The 15,199-nt window shown below is 36.1% G+C and overlaps 1 protein-coding gene across 4 annotated transcripts in view; it reads right to left on the reverse strand.

Moving 5' to 3' along the window:
• The window catches only part of ASCC3 (activating signal cointegrator 1 complex subunit 3), a 374,689-nt gene that overhangs the window by 219,558 nt on the left and 139,932 nt on the right, over nt 1-15,199 (reverse strand). The window lies entirely within an intron of this gene.

Genomic DNA, 15,199 nt, shown 5'->3' on the forward strand with positions numbered 1-15,199 from the left:
TCATGTCAGCACTCAGAAAGTTCTAGATTCTGAAGCATTTTGGATTTCAGATTTTCAAATTAGAGATGCTCAACCTGTACCACCAAATCTTAAAATCCTTTCTAGTATTTTGTTTTCTATGCTTTAATTTCAGCACAGTAAGAAGTGGCTTCATTTATAATACTATTTTACTACTTCAGTTCCCTGAACTAAAATGGCTAGAAAATAAAGTGTCACATTTGCTTAATGATTTGGAACTCATGCAAGACATTTCCATCTGCTCTTGCATTAGGGCCTGGGTTAACTGTCAATACTTTTACTGTCAACTTAAATTTCTCTCAGTACATGTACTTAATCCCTTGGCAGTATAAAAATCAGTATTCTAAACTGTTCCAACTTTAGCCTGTCCACTGGGAAAATGGCATAGTTGAGATGCTTATAAACCACGATTATGCCAAACATTTGGTGTATTTAATTTTTAAATGCTCATTAATTTGACAGCAAAACCAAAGGACCTAAGACTTGCCAGAACCAACTCATCTTAAACGTTATTATTAAAAACTTTCCTTACAGCTGTATATAGTAAAATTACACTATTTAGTTTTCTACAATTGTTTAATGACTACTCCATTATTGTTTATCCTAGGTAAAGTGTATTCCTCCTTGAGGAGGGGAAGAGAAGAGAAAAACACAGTAAAAATTTTAATCTAAACTTTTAATGATTTGCATCATCTACTAATTGAATACTACAACAAGCCCTATATCAAACATACCAGAGGTAGTACTTCACTGAATGAAGAACGTCATGCCCAAATCCGCGTATTCACAGACTTGTCCCAAAAGGAATTTTTTGAATTTTGAACTAAAGAATTATGAGAGAGATCATAAAATCTCTCGTGTAATAAAGCCTCCGAGAGGAATGAGTTTGTGCATTTTACATTTGGTTCTTTTTTCCCCTACAAATTACTAGATTGAATTAATCTAATGCTCCTTGAGAAACAGAAAATGCAAAGATTCAAGAAGGAACTTTTACTGTATCAGCCAGGCAGCAATTACAGGCAGATGACCAGCTCCAGTGTTAGATCCCAGAGCTATGGAGCTATGGATCTGAACTTTCTGTTCTGGGTTTGTAACAACAACAACAACAACAACAACAAAAAAGGGTCTAAATATGTTTTATTCATATTTTTACTCTACAAATAGTTATTGGAGACAAAGATTAAAAATGATTAATGTTATTAACGTGGCTTCACAAAGAACTGAGCCAGAATGAAGAGAAATAAATCAAAATAGTGGTTTGGAGGGGGAGGGGGGCCAGACAGAAAAGTGGCAGTAGGGATCATTCTAAGGAGAAAAAAATTTTCTATACCTGCTTAAGAGTGTGGCTTACACATTTGCCAAAACACAGTGTATCTCTTCTATTTGACTGTAAGTCAAAGAAAGTCTAAAAATAACTTTTTCTTCCCTAAAGATAAACATCTGCAAATATAACATTATTCTCTATGTGTCAAAAGTAACAATCAAATTGTCTAAGTAGACATAACAAATGCAATATGTGAGCTTGGGAATAAACATTAAGGTGCACATATAAATGTAACTATAGTATATAATTATGCTATAGTGCTTAATATGCAGTTAACACATGAGCCAAACAATTAATTGAAAATAATGAATATATTTTTTTCATATTTAATAAAAAAACACAAAAAAGAAGGGGGGAATGATAAAGAGAGAGTGAGAGACAGATAGACAGAGAGAAGTGACATCACTATACAACTACCATAAAAGTTAGAATGAATGATAGAAAATAACAGAGGATAAGTTTACAGAGGATGTAGAGCAACTAGAACTCTCCTAAAGTAATGGTGGAATATAAACTTATACAACCACTTTGAAAAACTGCTTGGTAACATCTAGTAAAGCTGAAATATGCATGCGTTGTGACCCAGCAATTCCATTTCCTAATATACTATATACCCAACAGAAACACACATATATGTGCACCCAAAGACGTGTATAAGAATTTTTATTGCTGTATAATTTATAATACTCCAAAATCAAAAACAAACCAAATGTCCATCAACAATAACATGGATAAATAATAAGTAATATATTTATACAGTGGGATAAAATACATGCTATACAATAAAAATAAATAAACTATTAAACTATGTGCAACAGCATGGAAAAAAATTCATAATATTAAGTATAATCACTTTTTACCTTCTCCTTTCCCACTCTCTCCTTTGCCAAGGAGTCTCTTCCCAAAAATGAAAGCATCCAGAGCTGCGGATGGCCTATGATTAATCTCATATTCCATGTTTACGGGGGCATATGTTAGCATTTAGGGAAGAAAGCGCACTTGGTGATAGCATGAATACATCAGAAAAAGTCATGCCAATTCAACCTCATTTTCACATCAGATAAAGTCAACAAGAAGGCAGCGAAGAGAAAGCACTAGGCACAGTATATACATAGTTTTCTGTATATACTGAAACTTTTGACAAAGTTTGCCCATGATATATTTATGACTAAGACAAATCAGGGAAGGCTGATAATACAACTATGGATGTCTGAACAATCTCACTGAAAGACTGGTACTTTAACAACAAGAGCAAAAAGTAAATCAAAATCAAAATAGCCATTATTTTAGAATGAAGGAGCTAGTGTGAGGGGGTAAATAAGAGAGGGAGAGGACTAGAGAAATTAAGAGGAAGAGAAAGAGATAAGGAGGGAGAGAGAATATGTGTGTGAACAGAGAAAGAAGGCAGAGAGAATGTGTGTGTGAACAGAGAAGGCATTTTATGGAAAGATTTCAACTTCTTGAACAAACTTCTAGAAGAAGATCTCGAACAAAGATCTGACAAAGCAAATGTGTATTGGAAGCTATGCTTCAGTTTTTCTTTAGTGAAGAACAACTAGCTAGGTAACGATGCACCTCAATCCTTAAAACCTTCCAATTTTAATTGTTTCATTATACATAAAATGGAGTCCTAAGGTTTTATTTTTTACTATTGAGAATATATATCTGGCTTAAGACACAAAAATGTATGTGATGCATAAAAGTAGCCTGCTGTATGTTTAACTCATCTTGTTATATCTGATGGGAAGTTATACAAGTCATATTGATATCATATTGAATTTTAAATAATTTATCATTTTGACTATTGGAACAGTTTGTTACTTTGAAGCATATGGCTAAAAAGTAGATTTAAAGTTTTGAATCAAAAGGAATACACAAATTTTAAAGATAAAAGTATACTTTCTTGTCTTTATAACATTTAAAATTGATTTTGAAATTTTTAGTACTTAGACTGTAGAAAACCAGGAGCAAACTGTGTAATCACATATGTGACTTTTTTAAAACCAGAATGATAAAATATCAAAACATAGCCACTAAAATCCAATAGTATATTATATATCATCAAATCTCAGGAGCCATTGATTCCAGCTATACCATATTTTATTGTCACTAAGAAGGTGAAAAAATACCACTGGGCTGTGTGCAGTGGCTCACACCTGTAATCCCAGCACTTTGGGAGGCCAAAGTGGGAAGATGACTTGAGGTCAGGAGTTTGACACCAGCCTGTGCAGTATGGTGAGACCTCGCCTCCAGAAAAAAAAAATTAACTGGATGTGGTTGCACACGCCTGTAGTCTTACAGGGGGCTGAAGTGGGAGGATTGCTTGAGCCCAGGAGTTCCAGGCTGCGCTGAGCTGTGATCATGCCACTGCACTCCAGCCTGGGAGACAGGGCAAGACTCCATCTCTGAAAACAAAACAAAACAAAACAAATGCCACTACCAAGTATATTTTCAAAATGTATCTTACAATTGATAAAATATGGTACATTTAGTTGAAAAATGTTAGGAATCTATTAACTAAGCTAAAGAGCAACCTTCAAGAATGCTTGCCTAGTACATCTTCTGTGGTGAAAATAGCCTGGAATTGTTACAAATCACATTCTAACACTATAGGTGTAGACCAGGCAACAGCTTGCAAGATTTAAGAAATACTGTCTTCCTTTCTAAAATACATAATCACATACTCAGTCAACCGATAAGCTTATAAATTATACGAATGTTTTAATTTAAAGATTAAATCTAAAATGCCACATGGTTTACATTCCATAAACATACATATAATTAGTTATACTAACCTCTGATATACAAATGTCAGTTCTGATTGATGGCAACAGTCCCCATAATGGAATCTGACAGCTTGCAGATTATACCTGCCCCTTGGGACTCTACAACAAATCAGTTAGTTCCACCCACTTCCTCTTCAACATTTTTTATGTTCCCTTCTCTCCCATCAATTCACATGCACGAATGCACGCTCACACACATAAAGCATAGTCTCAAATATCAAGTTATATTTATGTCAAGGATGGTGGCTTTCAATTACAAAATAAAAATGTATTCAAGTACAAAAGTATTCTCACAGCATATTGTTTTTTGAAAAGTATAATATAATAAAGTTAAAGCACAAAGAGTGTCACCTGAAATGTATCTCGGTATTTTCATATTAGGAAAAATAAATGATACTATTTTTAGCTAAAATTTCAAATTGACATTTACAAAAAAAAAGGATAATTCAAGAAGAAATTCTAAAGCTTTTGAAGGAACAGAGCAGGAAATGCTGGGAATTGGGGAAAGACGTTCTCCTATTCAAAATTGAACATGTAAAAAAACACTTTCTAGACTATGTGTGTTTACATCTGAAACACAATTCTTTTTGCAGTTCATTCTCTTTGCCGTTCTTTGTGTTAAGACATTTTTCATCAATCTCAGAATATACATACTGAAGCCTAGCCTCATTAGCATAAGCTTGTAAAAAAAGGGACACAATACTTTGTTACCCTGAAACCTTAACTAATTACATATAATTGAGAAAAATACAAAATTGTTTATATTTCTGTTTATACAAACCATAAAGCCCTTGTTCATCACTCTAACTGCTTATCTGTAATACTCCAGGATTTTACTCCATTAATGTCTCGTAGAGCAGGCGTCTGCTACAACTTAGAATGCCTCTTTATGTTCGTAAAGACAGTTTGCTGTTCACATGTGACTAATCTGTGGTAGCAACTTGTCCTGTGGTGAGACCTAATTGTTACAATTGGGATATTCATAGAGAACAGGTTTCCTTCATTTATTGTAAAGTTGTGTTTTTCAAATCGGACTGGTTTGTGTGCCCTTTGAAAGCAAAACCAAACCAAACCAAAACAAAACACAACTTTGAACATTTGACAGCCACTACCTCTTACCTGCTACATTTGTAAAACCCAGTTTGAGGATCAATCTTTTACTAAAAAGAAACACTTTAAAATGTCATACTGCAGGTCGGGTGTGGTGGCTCATGCCTGTAATCCCAGCACTTTGGGAGGCCAAGGTGGGCAGATAACCGGAGGTCAGGAGTTCGAGAACAGCCTGACCAACATGGCAAACCCTGTCTCTACTAAAAATACAAAAATTAGCCAGGCATGGTGGTAGGCGCCTGTAATCCCAACTACTTGGGAGGCTGAGGCAGGAGAATCACTTGAACCCGGGAGGCGGGGGTTGCAGTGAGTGGAGATCACGCTATTGCACTCCAGCCTGGGCAACAAAGCGAGACTCCGTCTCAAAACAAAAAAACAAACAAACAAAAAAACACCAGCATGGCACATGTATACATATGTAACTAACCTGCACAATGTGCACATGTACCCTAAAACTTAAAGTATAATAAAATAAAAAAAAGAAAAAAAAAAAGAAGAAGATGTATTGCAATACCACACTACTACACCTTAAATGTGATGAACTAAATCAATGTATTCTGCAGTTCTCCACAAAAAAGACTCAAAATAATAAAAATTTTATCTCTTCAAACTAATTCCAGTCAGTCAATATTAAGAGATTACATTTATTCAAGAATAAGTAGTCAAAAGTTCGTTTGGGGTGTACTTTTGGGAAAGGCAGACAGAGGAAAGGGGGAATCTAAAACCTTATCAACAAATTACAGTAAGATAAAGGCTACTGAAAATGACCGTTAATTAAGAAATAGATGTTTTTGTAGTTCCTTATTGTTTACCCATTTCAATTATTTAAATCATTTCTCTTTTAATTGGAAAAAGAACAAAGAACATGGGTACATCTATAAACTTAACCACAATTTATGTTTATCCAAGAGCTTCCTGATAGAAACCTGTGACTAACTCACTCATTCAATGTCCTTAGATGTGTGTCTATGGTTAGAATACAAAGATAACTAGAAGTAGAAGTTATACTTTGAGAAAATATAGCAAAACAGAGGAGAAATGTGGTCCGAACTCTCTCTCACACAATGTTATGAAATGCAATGGTCATCTATGTGGTACAGCTGTCCCAATTCGAGTAACTGCCACTGCCACAACCTATACCTCAAGGTCCACATTACTAATATAGCACCAGTAGTGTAGTGTTAGAGCCAAGTGAAATTATACATTTTCTGTATTTCCCCCTCCATTTCCCTTCTATTTCCTACAATTTAACAACATTGGAAAACTAACAACATTAGAAAAAAGATCAAGGAACAATTATTTGCTATTGGTTTTGAAGTGGCTTAACAGAAGTTCACATACACTAAAAATAAGGTTTAGTAAAGTGATAAAAGAGAAAAGCAAATATGATGAAAGTATACATAATATGTGATTATATATAAAACCTTGCTCAAAGCTTTTGACACTATATTGAGAAAGAAAAACTGGCACATAGCTTCAAATAGAGACAAAAGAGAACCTCAATAAAAGTGTTATTCTGGCATCAAACTTTAAGAGCGGTTTCTTCTATAGAACACTATTCTGGAGACTGAATGACACAGTATGTTCACTCAGTGACCATCTTGTTCAGTGAAATTTGTTCCCCAATGTGGCAATATTGGTAGGTGGGGCCTCGTGGGTGGTGTTTGGGTCATGACGTCAGATCCCTTATGAATAAATTAATGCCCTCCTTTGGGGGTGAGTGGATTTTCACTCTATTAGTTCCCAGAAGAACTGGCAGTCAAAAAGAGCCTGGAACCTACCCACCAACAAACCCCTGCACTGGCTCCCCTTTTGCTTTCCGCCACTTAGCTGAAGCAGCCTGAGGCCCTCATCAGACGCCGATGCCCAATCTTGAACTTTCCAGCCACCAGAATTATGAGCCAAATAAATACCTTTTCTTTATAAACTACCCTGTCTAAGGTATTCTGTTACAGCAACAATAAATGAACTAAGAGAACAATACTTTCAGAATAAATGCAACAGCAACCTCAAGAGACAATTACTTATAGTTCCTTCAGACAAAATCCAAAAGTTCAGCATTAAAACTCAACCTCTTGAAAGCAATTTTGTTCGTTATTTCTTAAATTAGAAAATGCATGAGTTTGTAAAGCATTCAAATCACAAAGAGACTCTCCCATCTCCTCTCCACTAGCTTGTTCTTCTCCCCTAAAACATACATTGCTTACTATATATATCCCTTTAAAAACAAACAAACAAAATATATATATGCTCTCAAATATTTTACACAAATGGGACAAAGGACACTGTGCCCTGTCTTATGATAGTTCTTGTAGGAGCTACAATGATGTTGTCAGAGGGAGTTGTCCAATTTGATGCAAATTAGTAATCCCCAGAGAAATAATTCTCATTTTTCTTGTTCTGTTTATTTGGGCCTAGGAGTGGTAAGTGGGGGCAAGGAAGCTTTTGTAACCACCATTAAGTAAAGCAGAGCCTCTGGGTAGCGGGAGAAGAATTTTTTACCACCATGTGATAAATTATGAAGGGGATTCTCATTATTTGATGCATATTGGAAAACACTGACTGAAGATTAAATAGGTACTATGTATTTATATTATCTTCCTTAAATATAACTAATATATTAAAATGAGTTTTTGATACGACATAAATATCAGATATTTCAACAAGACTCACAAGCACAAAACCTGAAGTCCTTTTTATTAACTACAGTAATGTGATGTAATTATTATAAAAACACTGTAACATCAGACTGAGTAGTCTGAGTACCTGCCATGGTACTTACAGCAGTGTGACCTTGGGCAACTTAAACTCTCCCTGCTTCAATTTTCTCATCTGTAAAATGGAGATTAAAACGGTACTTACCTTTTAGGTTTGTTGTGATTATGGGAATTATTTCATATAAAAAAGATTATAGCACAAAGCACATACTAAGCTTATGTAAGTGTCTGCTATTATTATTGCTGTCCCTATCCCCAGTCCTGTACCACCATCACTACTACCACTATTTTGGGCAATTAACTGGTTAAGACACATCAGGGAAACCACTAGGTGCCACATCAGGGAAAGAATAAAATCATAAGCAAGGTAGTAGCCCAAAGTGTCTACACTGGCTTAATTACAAAATATACTTATGTAACAAAACAAACTAAGCTACTCTGCAAAACTGGTTGATGCTAGAAATGATGTAACAGAATATCACCTTTTACTTCTTGTAGATAATATATCTCTATTTCTGAGAACACACTGATTGATACCAGAACCATCATTTCCAATCCTAATTAGAATAAAACCATAGAGCAGGGTATAAAAACTCTACTTTAAACAACCTAAAATCAATAAAAACATTGTATGTTATATATTAAGGAGGAAAGTGCTGCTAAAAGGCATCCTTTTTTATTTTAATGACATATAATTCTCAGTAAGGGTAGAAGCATGATAGAAAGGGCAAAATATCAGTGTATATAATAGGAAAATATTCCCCGAGTGATCTGATATTACAACTTAAGATGAATTTCTTGGACACCAAGACTCCAATATCCATTTTCTTTTCAACTCTTTCTCACCATATTACCCCGATTTCATTTAAGGAAATCATTTGCCAAAATGATTTTACAACACTATCTGCAAGGTTGAGAGCTGAAGTTATACTGTAGCTTTCCCTGCATGGGGTAGTTTTATTATCTTTAACTACTAGCTTATTATGAGAAAACAGCTTCGTACTTTAATAAGCATTTGTTTGATTGCTAGTGATGTTTAACATCTTATTTTTTTTGAAACTTTGCATTTTTCCCTTATGTGAAGAGTCCATTCAGTAAAATTTCTATTATCAATTTGCATAAATTCTCCTTTTAATAGAGATATTAAGCATCAAAATAGAGCCATTTTAGATGGTAAATTTGGCAACGTTTATCAAATTTAAAATGCACAAACCCTACATTCAGCAATCTTGCTTTCATAATTCCATCCTAGAAAAAGGCACAGACACAAATGAACATTCATAAGGTTCTTCTGAAGACAATAAGATCTCTACATACATACACAAAATTAAGTAAAAAAGACAAAGTATTATGCATTTTATATAAACACACAAACAAAGTATGATACAATTTTTATTAAAGTAAAATAAAACTACGTATAAAAATGTTTCTCTACACCCTTCAGCTCCTGAGCTTACATATTTAGGTGGCTTTTCTCAAACCATATACCCTAGTAATACTTCCTTTTTATATGCTTCTGTGGCATCTCCATACCCATATTTTAATTTTAGCAGTGACTACACTATATTGCTTGCTCCCTCAATACACCCACAAGTACAACAAAGGGAGGAACAGTAACTCTCTTGACTGCTGTATCCACAATGCCTGGAAGTGGTCTGACACATGGAACATACTCCAGTAACTGTTGATAAATTATACTTCTTGCAGGTAATAATTATCGATACCACAATATTGGTGATAACTATTCTTGTCTAATGAGGAAAACAGAACAAAGTATATTAACATTTAATAATATATAATGTAAGCTCTACTATGTAGCTATGTAGGTTTAAAAAGTTCCTTTTCCTGAGAGGCCGAGGCAGGCAGATCACGAGGTCAGGAGATCGAGACCATCCTGGCCAACATGGTGAAACCCCATCTCTACTAAAAATACAAAATTAGCTGGGCGTAGTGGCACATGCCTGTAATCCCAGCTACTCAGGAAGCTGAGGCAGGAGAATCGCTTGAACCAGGGAGGTGGAGGTTTCAGTGAGCCGAGATCTTGTCACTGCACTCCAGCCTGGGCAACAAGAGTAAAACTCCATTTCAAAAAAAAAAAAAGTTCCTTTTAAGACATTGTCACATAATAGGATTTGTGACTTAGAGAAATGTTCTCCTCCCTAATCTGCTTATATACACTTAACCACATTGAAAACTCTAAATGTGTATAAAAGCAAAGAAGCACATTTACTACATCTTGCACAAAGGCACTAGTACCTCCACTGTCCAGCCCTTGGCCTAATGAGATGATACTTCCTGTGTCCAGATATCATTTCCCTGAGAATGAATGTTGTTAAGGAAGGGTGGGATCTTAATGGCTCCCCTTGGATCTAAGCTGAACTAAGTGGCCTGGATCCTCATTTTTTCAGGAAGACCTAAACTGTATTTCAAGGTATCATTAAAAGAGGAATGAGGCCAGGCACAGTGGATCACACCTGTAATCCTAGGACTTTGGGAGGCTGAGGCAGGCAGACTGCTTGAGCTCAGGACTTCAAGACCAGCCTGGGCAATACAGTGAAACCCCAACTCTACTAAAATACAAAAACTTAGCCTGGGTAGTGGCGTGCGCCTGTAGTCCCAGCTACTCGGAAAGTTGAGGCAGGAGAATTGCTTGAACCCGAGAGGTGGAGGATGCAGTGAGCCGAGATTGCACCACTGCACTCCAGCCTGGGCAACAGAGTGAGACTCCGTCTATTTAAAAAAAAAAGGCGGGGGAGGCAGTGGGGGTGGGTAGGGAATGAATATAAATTGAACATTCTATGATCAGGACTCATAGTTGTTGTTTTTTTAAGTACAGGGGTACATGTGCAAGATGTACAGGTTTATTACATAAGAAAACGTGTGCCATGGTGGTTTGCTGTGAAGATCATCCCATCACCTTACATATTAAGCCCAGCATCCCTTAGCTATTCCTCTTGATGCTCTCCCTCCCTCACCCCCAACAGGCCCCAGTGTGTGTTGTTCCCCTACCTGTGTCTATGTGTTCTAATCATTCAGCTCTGACTTATAAGTGAGAATAGGTGGTGTTTGGTTTTCTGTTCCTGCATTAGGTCACTGAGGATAGTGGCTTCCAACTCCATCCATGCCCCTGCAAAGGGTATGATCTCATTCCTTTTTATGGCTGCACAGTATTCCATGGTGTACAGATACCACATTTTCTTTATCCAGTCTATCATTGATGGGCATTTAGGTTGATTCCATATCTTTGCTACTGTGAACAGTGATACAGTGAACATACATGTACATGTATCTTTGTAACAGAATGAGTTATATTCCTTTTGTTATATACCCAGTAACGGGATTGCTGGCTCATATGGTATTACTGCTCTAGGTCTTTGAGGAATCACCACACTATCTCCCACAACGGTTAAACTAATTTACACTTCCACCAACAGTGTAAAAGCATTTCTCAACAATCTCACCAGCATCTGTTGTTTACTGACTTTTTAGTAACAGCCATTCTCACAGGCATGAGATGGTATCTCATTGTGGTTTTAATTTGCATTTATCTAATGATCAGTGATGTTGAGCTGTCTTTCATGTTTGTTGGCTGCATGTATGTCTTCTCTGGAGAAGTGTCTGTTCATGTCCTTTGCCCACTTTTTAATGAGGTTTTTTTTCTTGTAAATTTGTTTGAGTTCCTTGTAGATGCTGAATATAAGACCTTTGTCAGATGGATAGATTGAGAAAGTTTTATCCCATTCTGTAGGTTGTCCATTCACTCCGAAAATAGTTTATTTTGCTGTGCAGAAGCTCTTTAGTTTAATTAGATACCATTTGTCAATTTTTGCTTTTGTTGCAATTGCTTTTGGCATTTTTGTCATGAAATATTTGCCTGTGCCTATGTCTTCAGTGGTACTGTCTAGATTTTCTTCTAGGGTTTTGTAGTTTGGGGTTTTACATTTAAGTCTTTAATCCATCTTGAGTTAATTTTTGCACTTGTGTAAGGAAGAGGTCCAGTTTCAATTTTCTGCATATGGCTAGCCAGTTCTCTCACCACCATTTATTAAACAGGGAATCCTTTCCCCACTGCTTGGTTTTGTCTGGTTTTTGAAGATCAGATGGTTGTAGGAGTGCAGTCTTATTTCTGAGTTCTCTGTTCTGTTCCACTGTTCTATGTCTCTGTTCTTCTATCAGTACCATGCTGTTTTGGTTGCTGTAGCTTTGTAGTACAGTTTAAAGTCAGGTAGCACGATGCCTCCAGCTTTGTTCTTTTTGCTTTGGACTGTCTTGGCTATTTGGACTTCTTTTTTGTTCCATATGAATTTTAAAATAGTTTTTATTTCTAATTCTGTGAAGAATGTCAATGCTAGCAATTTTTGCACATTGGTTTTTTATCCTGAGATATTGCTAAAGTTGCTTATCAGCTTAAGAAGCTTTTGGAATGAGACAATGGGGTTTTCTAGATAAAGGATCATGTCATGTGCAAATAAAGATAATTTCACTTCCTCTCTTCCTATATGAATACCCTTTATTTCATTATCTTGCCTGATTGCCCTGGTGAAAACTTCCAATATTATGCTGAATAGGAGAGGTGAGAGAGGGCATCCTTGTCTTGTGCTGGTTTTCAAGGGGAATGCTTCCAGCTTTTGCCAATTCAGTATGATATTGGCCATGGGTTTGTCATATATGGTTCTTATTATTTTGAGGTATGTTCCTTCAATACAGAGTTTATTGAGAGATTATAATAGGAAGCAATGTTGAATTTTTATCAAAGGCTATTCTGCATCTATTGAGATATTCATGTGGTTTTTGTCTTTAGTTCAGTTTATACAATGAATCACATTTATTCACTTGCATATGTTGAACCAGCCTTGCATCCTGATATGAAGCCAACTTGATCATAATCAGTAAGCTTTTTGTTGTGCTGCTGGATTTGGTTTGCCAGTATTTTATTGAGGATTTTTGCACCGAAGCTCATCAAGGATGTTGGCCTCATCTTTTGTTTTTTGTTGTTGGATCTTCCAGGTTTTGGCATCAGGATGATGCTGGCCTCACAAAATGAGTTAGGGAGGAGTCCCTCCTTTAAATTTTTTGAAATAGTTTCAATAGAAATGGTATCAGCTCTTTGTACCTCTGGTAGAATTCACTTGTGAATCCATCTGGTCCTGGACTTTTTTTGGTTGGTAGGCTATGTATTACCACCTCTATTTCAGAACTCACTATTGGTCTATTCAGGGATTCAATTTCTTCCTGATCTAGTTTTGGGAAGGTATATGTATCCAGGAACTTATCTGCTTCTTCTAGATTTTCTAGTTTATGCGCATAGAGGTGTTTATAGTATTCTGTGGTGGTTGGTTGTACTTCTGTGGGGTCAGTGGTGACATATCCCTTATCATTTCTGATTGTGTTTGATTCTTTTCTCTTTTCTTCTTTATTAGTCTAGCTAGTGGTCTAACAATTTTGTTAATTTTTTTAAAAAAACAGCTCCTGGATTCATTGATTTTTTGAAGGGTTATTCATGTCTTTATATCCTTCAGTCAGCTCTGATCTTGGTTATCTCTCGTTTTCTGCTAGCTTTGGGGGTTGTTTGCTTTTGGTTCTCTTGTTCTTTTAGTTGACATATTAGGCTGTTAATCGGAGGTATTTCTAACTTTCTGATGTGAGCATTTAGTACTATAAATTTCCCTCTTAATACTGCTTTCACTGTATCCCAGAGATTCTGGTACACTGTCTCTTTGTTCTCATAATTTTGAAAGAACTTCTTGATTTCTGCCTTAATTTCATTATTTAACTAAGATTCATTCAGGATCAAGTTGTTTAATTTCCATGTAGTTGTGTGGTTTTGACTGAATTTCTTAATCTTGAGTTCTAATTTGATTGCACTGTGGTCTGAAAGACTGTTGATTATGATTTCAGTTTTTACGCATTTGTTGAGGAGTGTTTTACTTCCGATTATGTGATCAATTTTAGAGTAAGTGCCATGCAGCAATGAGAGAAATGTATATTCTGTTGATTTTTGGGTGGAGAGTTCTGTAGATATCTATCTGGTCCACTTGATCCAAACCTGGGGGCAGGTCATGAATATCTTTGTAATTTTCAGTCTCAGTGATCTGTCTAAAATTGTCAGTGAGATTTTAAAGTCTCCCACTATTACTGTGTGTGAATCTAAGTCTCTCTGTAGGTCTCTAACAACCTGCTTTATGAATCTGGGTGCTCCTGTATTGGACACATATATTTAGGTTAGTCAGCAATTCTTGTTGAATTGCACCCTTCCTTGTCTTTTTTTATCTTTGTTGGTTTAAAACCTGCATTGTCAGAAACTAGGATGGCAACCCCTGCTTTTTTCTGTGTTCCATTTGCTCCACTCCTTTATTTTGAGTTTATGTGTGTCTTTGCCTATGATATGGGTCTCTTCAAAACAGCAGACTGATGGATCTTGGCTCTTTATCCAGCTTGCCATTCAGTGTCTTTTAATTGGGGCTTTTAGCCCATTTACATGTACCATCAATATTGTTACACATTAATTTGATCCTGTCATCATGATATTGGCTAGTTATGTGGTTGCTTCACAGTGTCACTGCTCTGTTTAATTCAATGTGTTTTTGTAGTGACTGGTAATAGTTTTTCCTTTCCAAATTTACTGCTTTCTTCAGGAGTTCTTGCAAGGCAGGCCTGGTAGTGATGAATTCCCTCAGCATTTGCTTCTCTGAAAAGGATCTTCTTTCTCCTTTGCTTTTGAAGCTTAGTTTGGCCAGATAGGAAATTATGGATTGGAAATTCTTTTGTTTAATAATGTTGCATACTGGTGCACAATCTCTTCTAGCTTGTAGGTTTTCTACTAAGAGGTCTGCTGTTAGTCTGATGGGCTTCCCTTTGTAGGTGACTTGGCCTTTCTCTCTGGTTGCCCTTAACATTTTTTCTTTCATTTCAGCCTTGGAGAATCTGATGATCATGTGTCTTGGGATTGATCTTCTCATGGATTATCTTAGTAGGGTTCTCTGCATTTCCAGAATTTGAATGTTGGCCTGTCTTTTTAGGTTGGGGAAGTTCTCCTGGATGATATCCTGAAGTATGTTTTCCAACTTGGTTCCATTCTCCCCATCTCGTTTAGGTACCCCAATCAGTCGTAGGTTCAGTTTCTACCTAATCAAATATTTATCAGAGCCTTTGATCACTTATTTTCATTCTTTTTTTCTCTATTCTTCTCTGCCTGTCTTATTTCAGAAAGACAGTCTTCAAGCTCTGAGATGATTTTCTCTGCT

Source organism: Pan troglodytes, chromosome 5 (genome assembly GCF_028858775.2).
Source record: "Pan troglodytes isolate AG18354 chromosome 5, NHGRI_mPanTro3-v2.0_pri, whole genome shotgun sequence".
NCBI lineage: Eukaryota > Metazoa > Chordata > Mammalia > Primates > Hominidae > Pan > Pan troglodytes.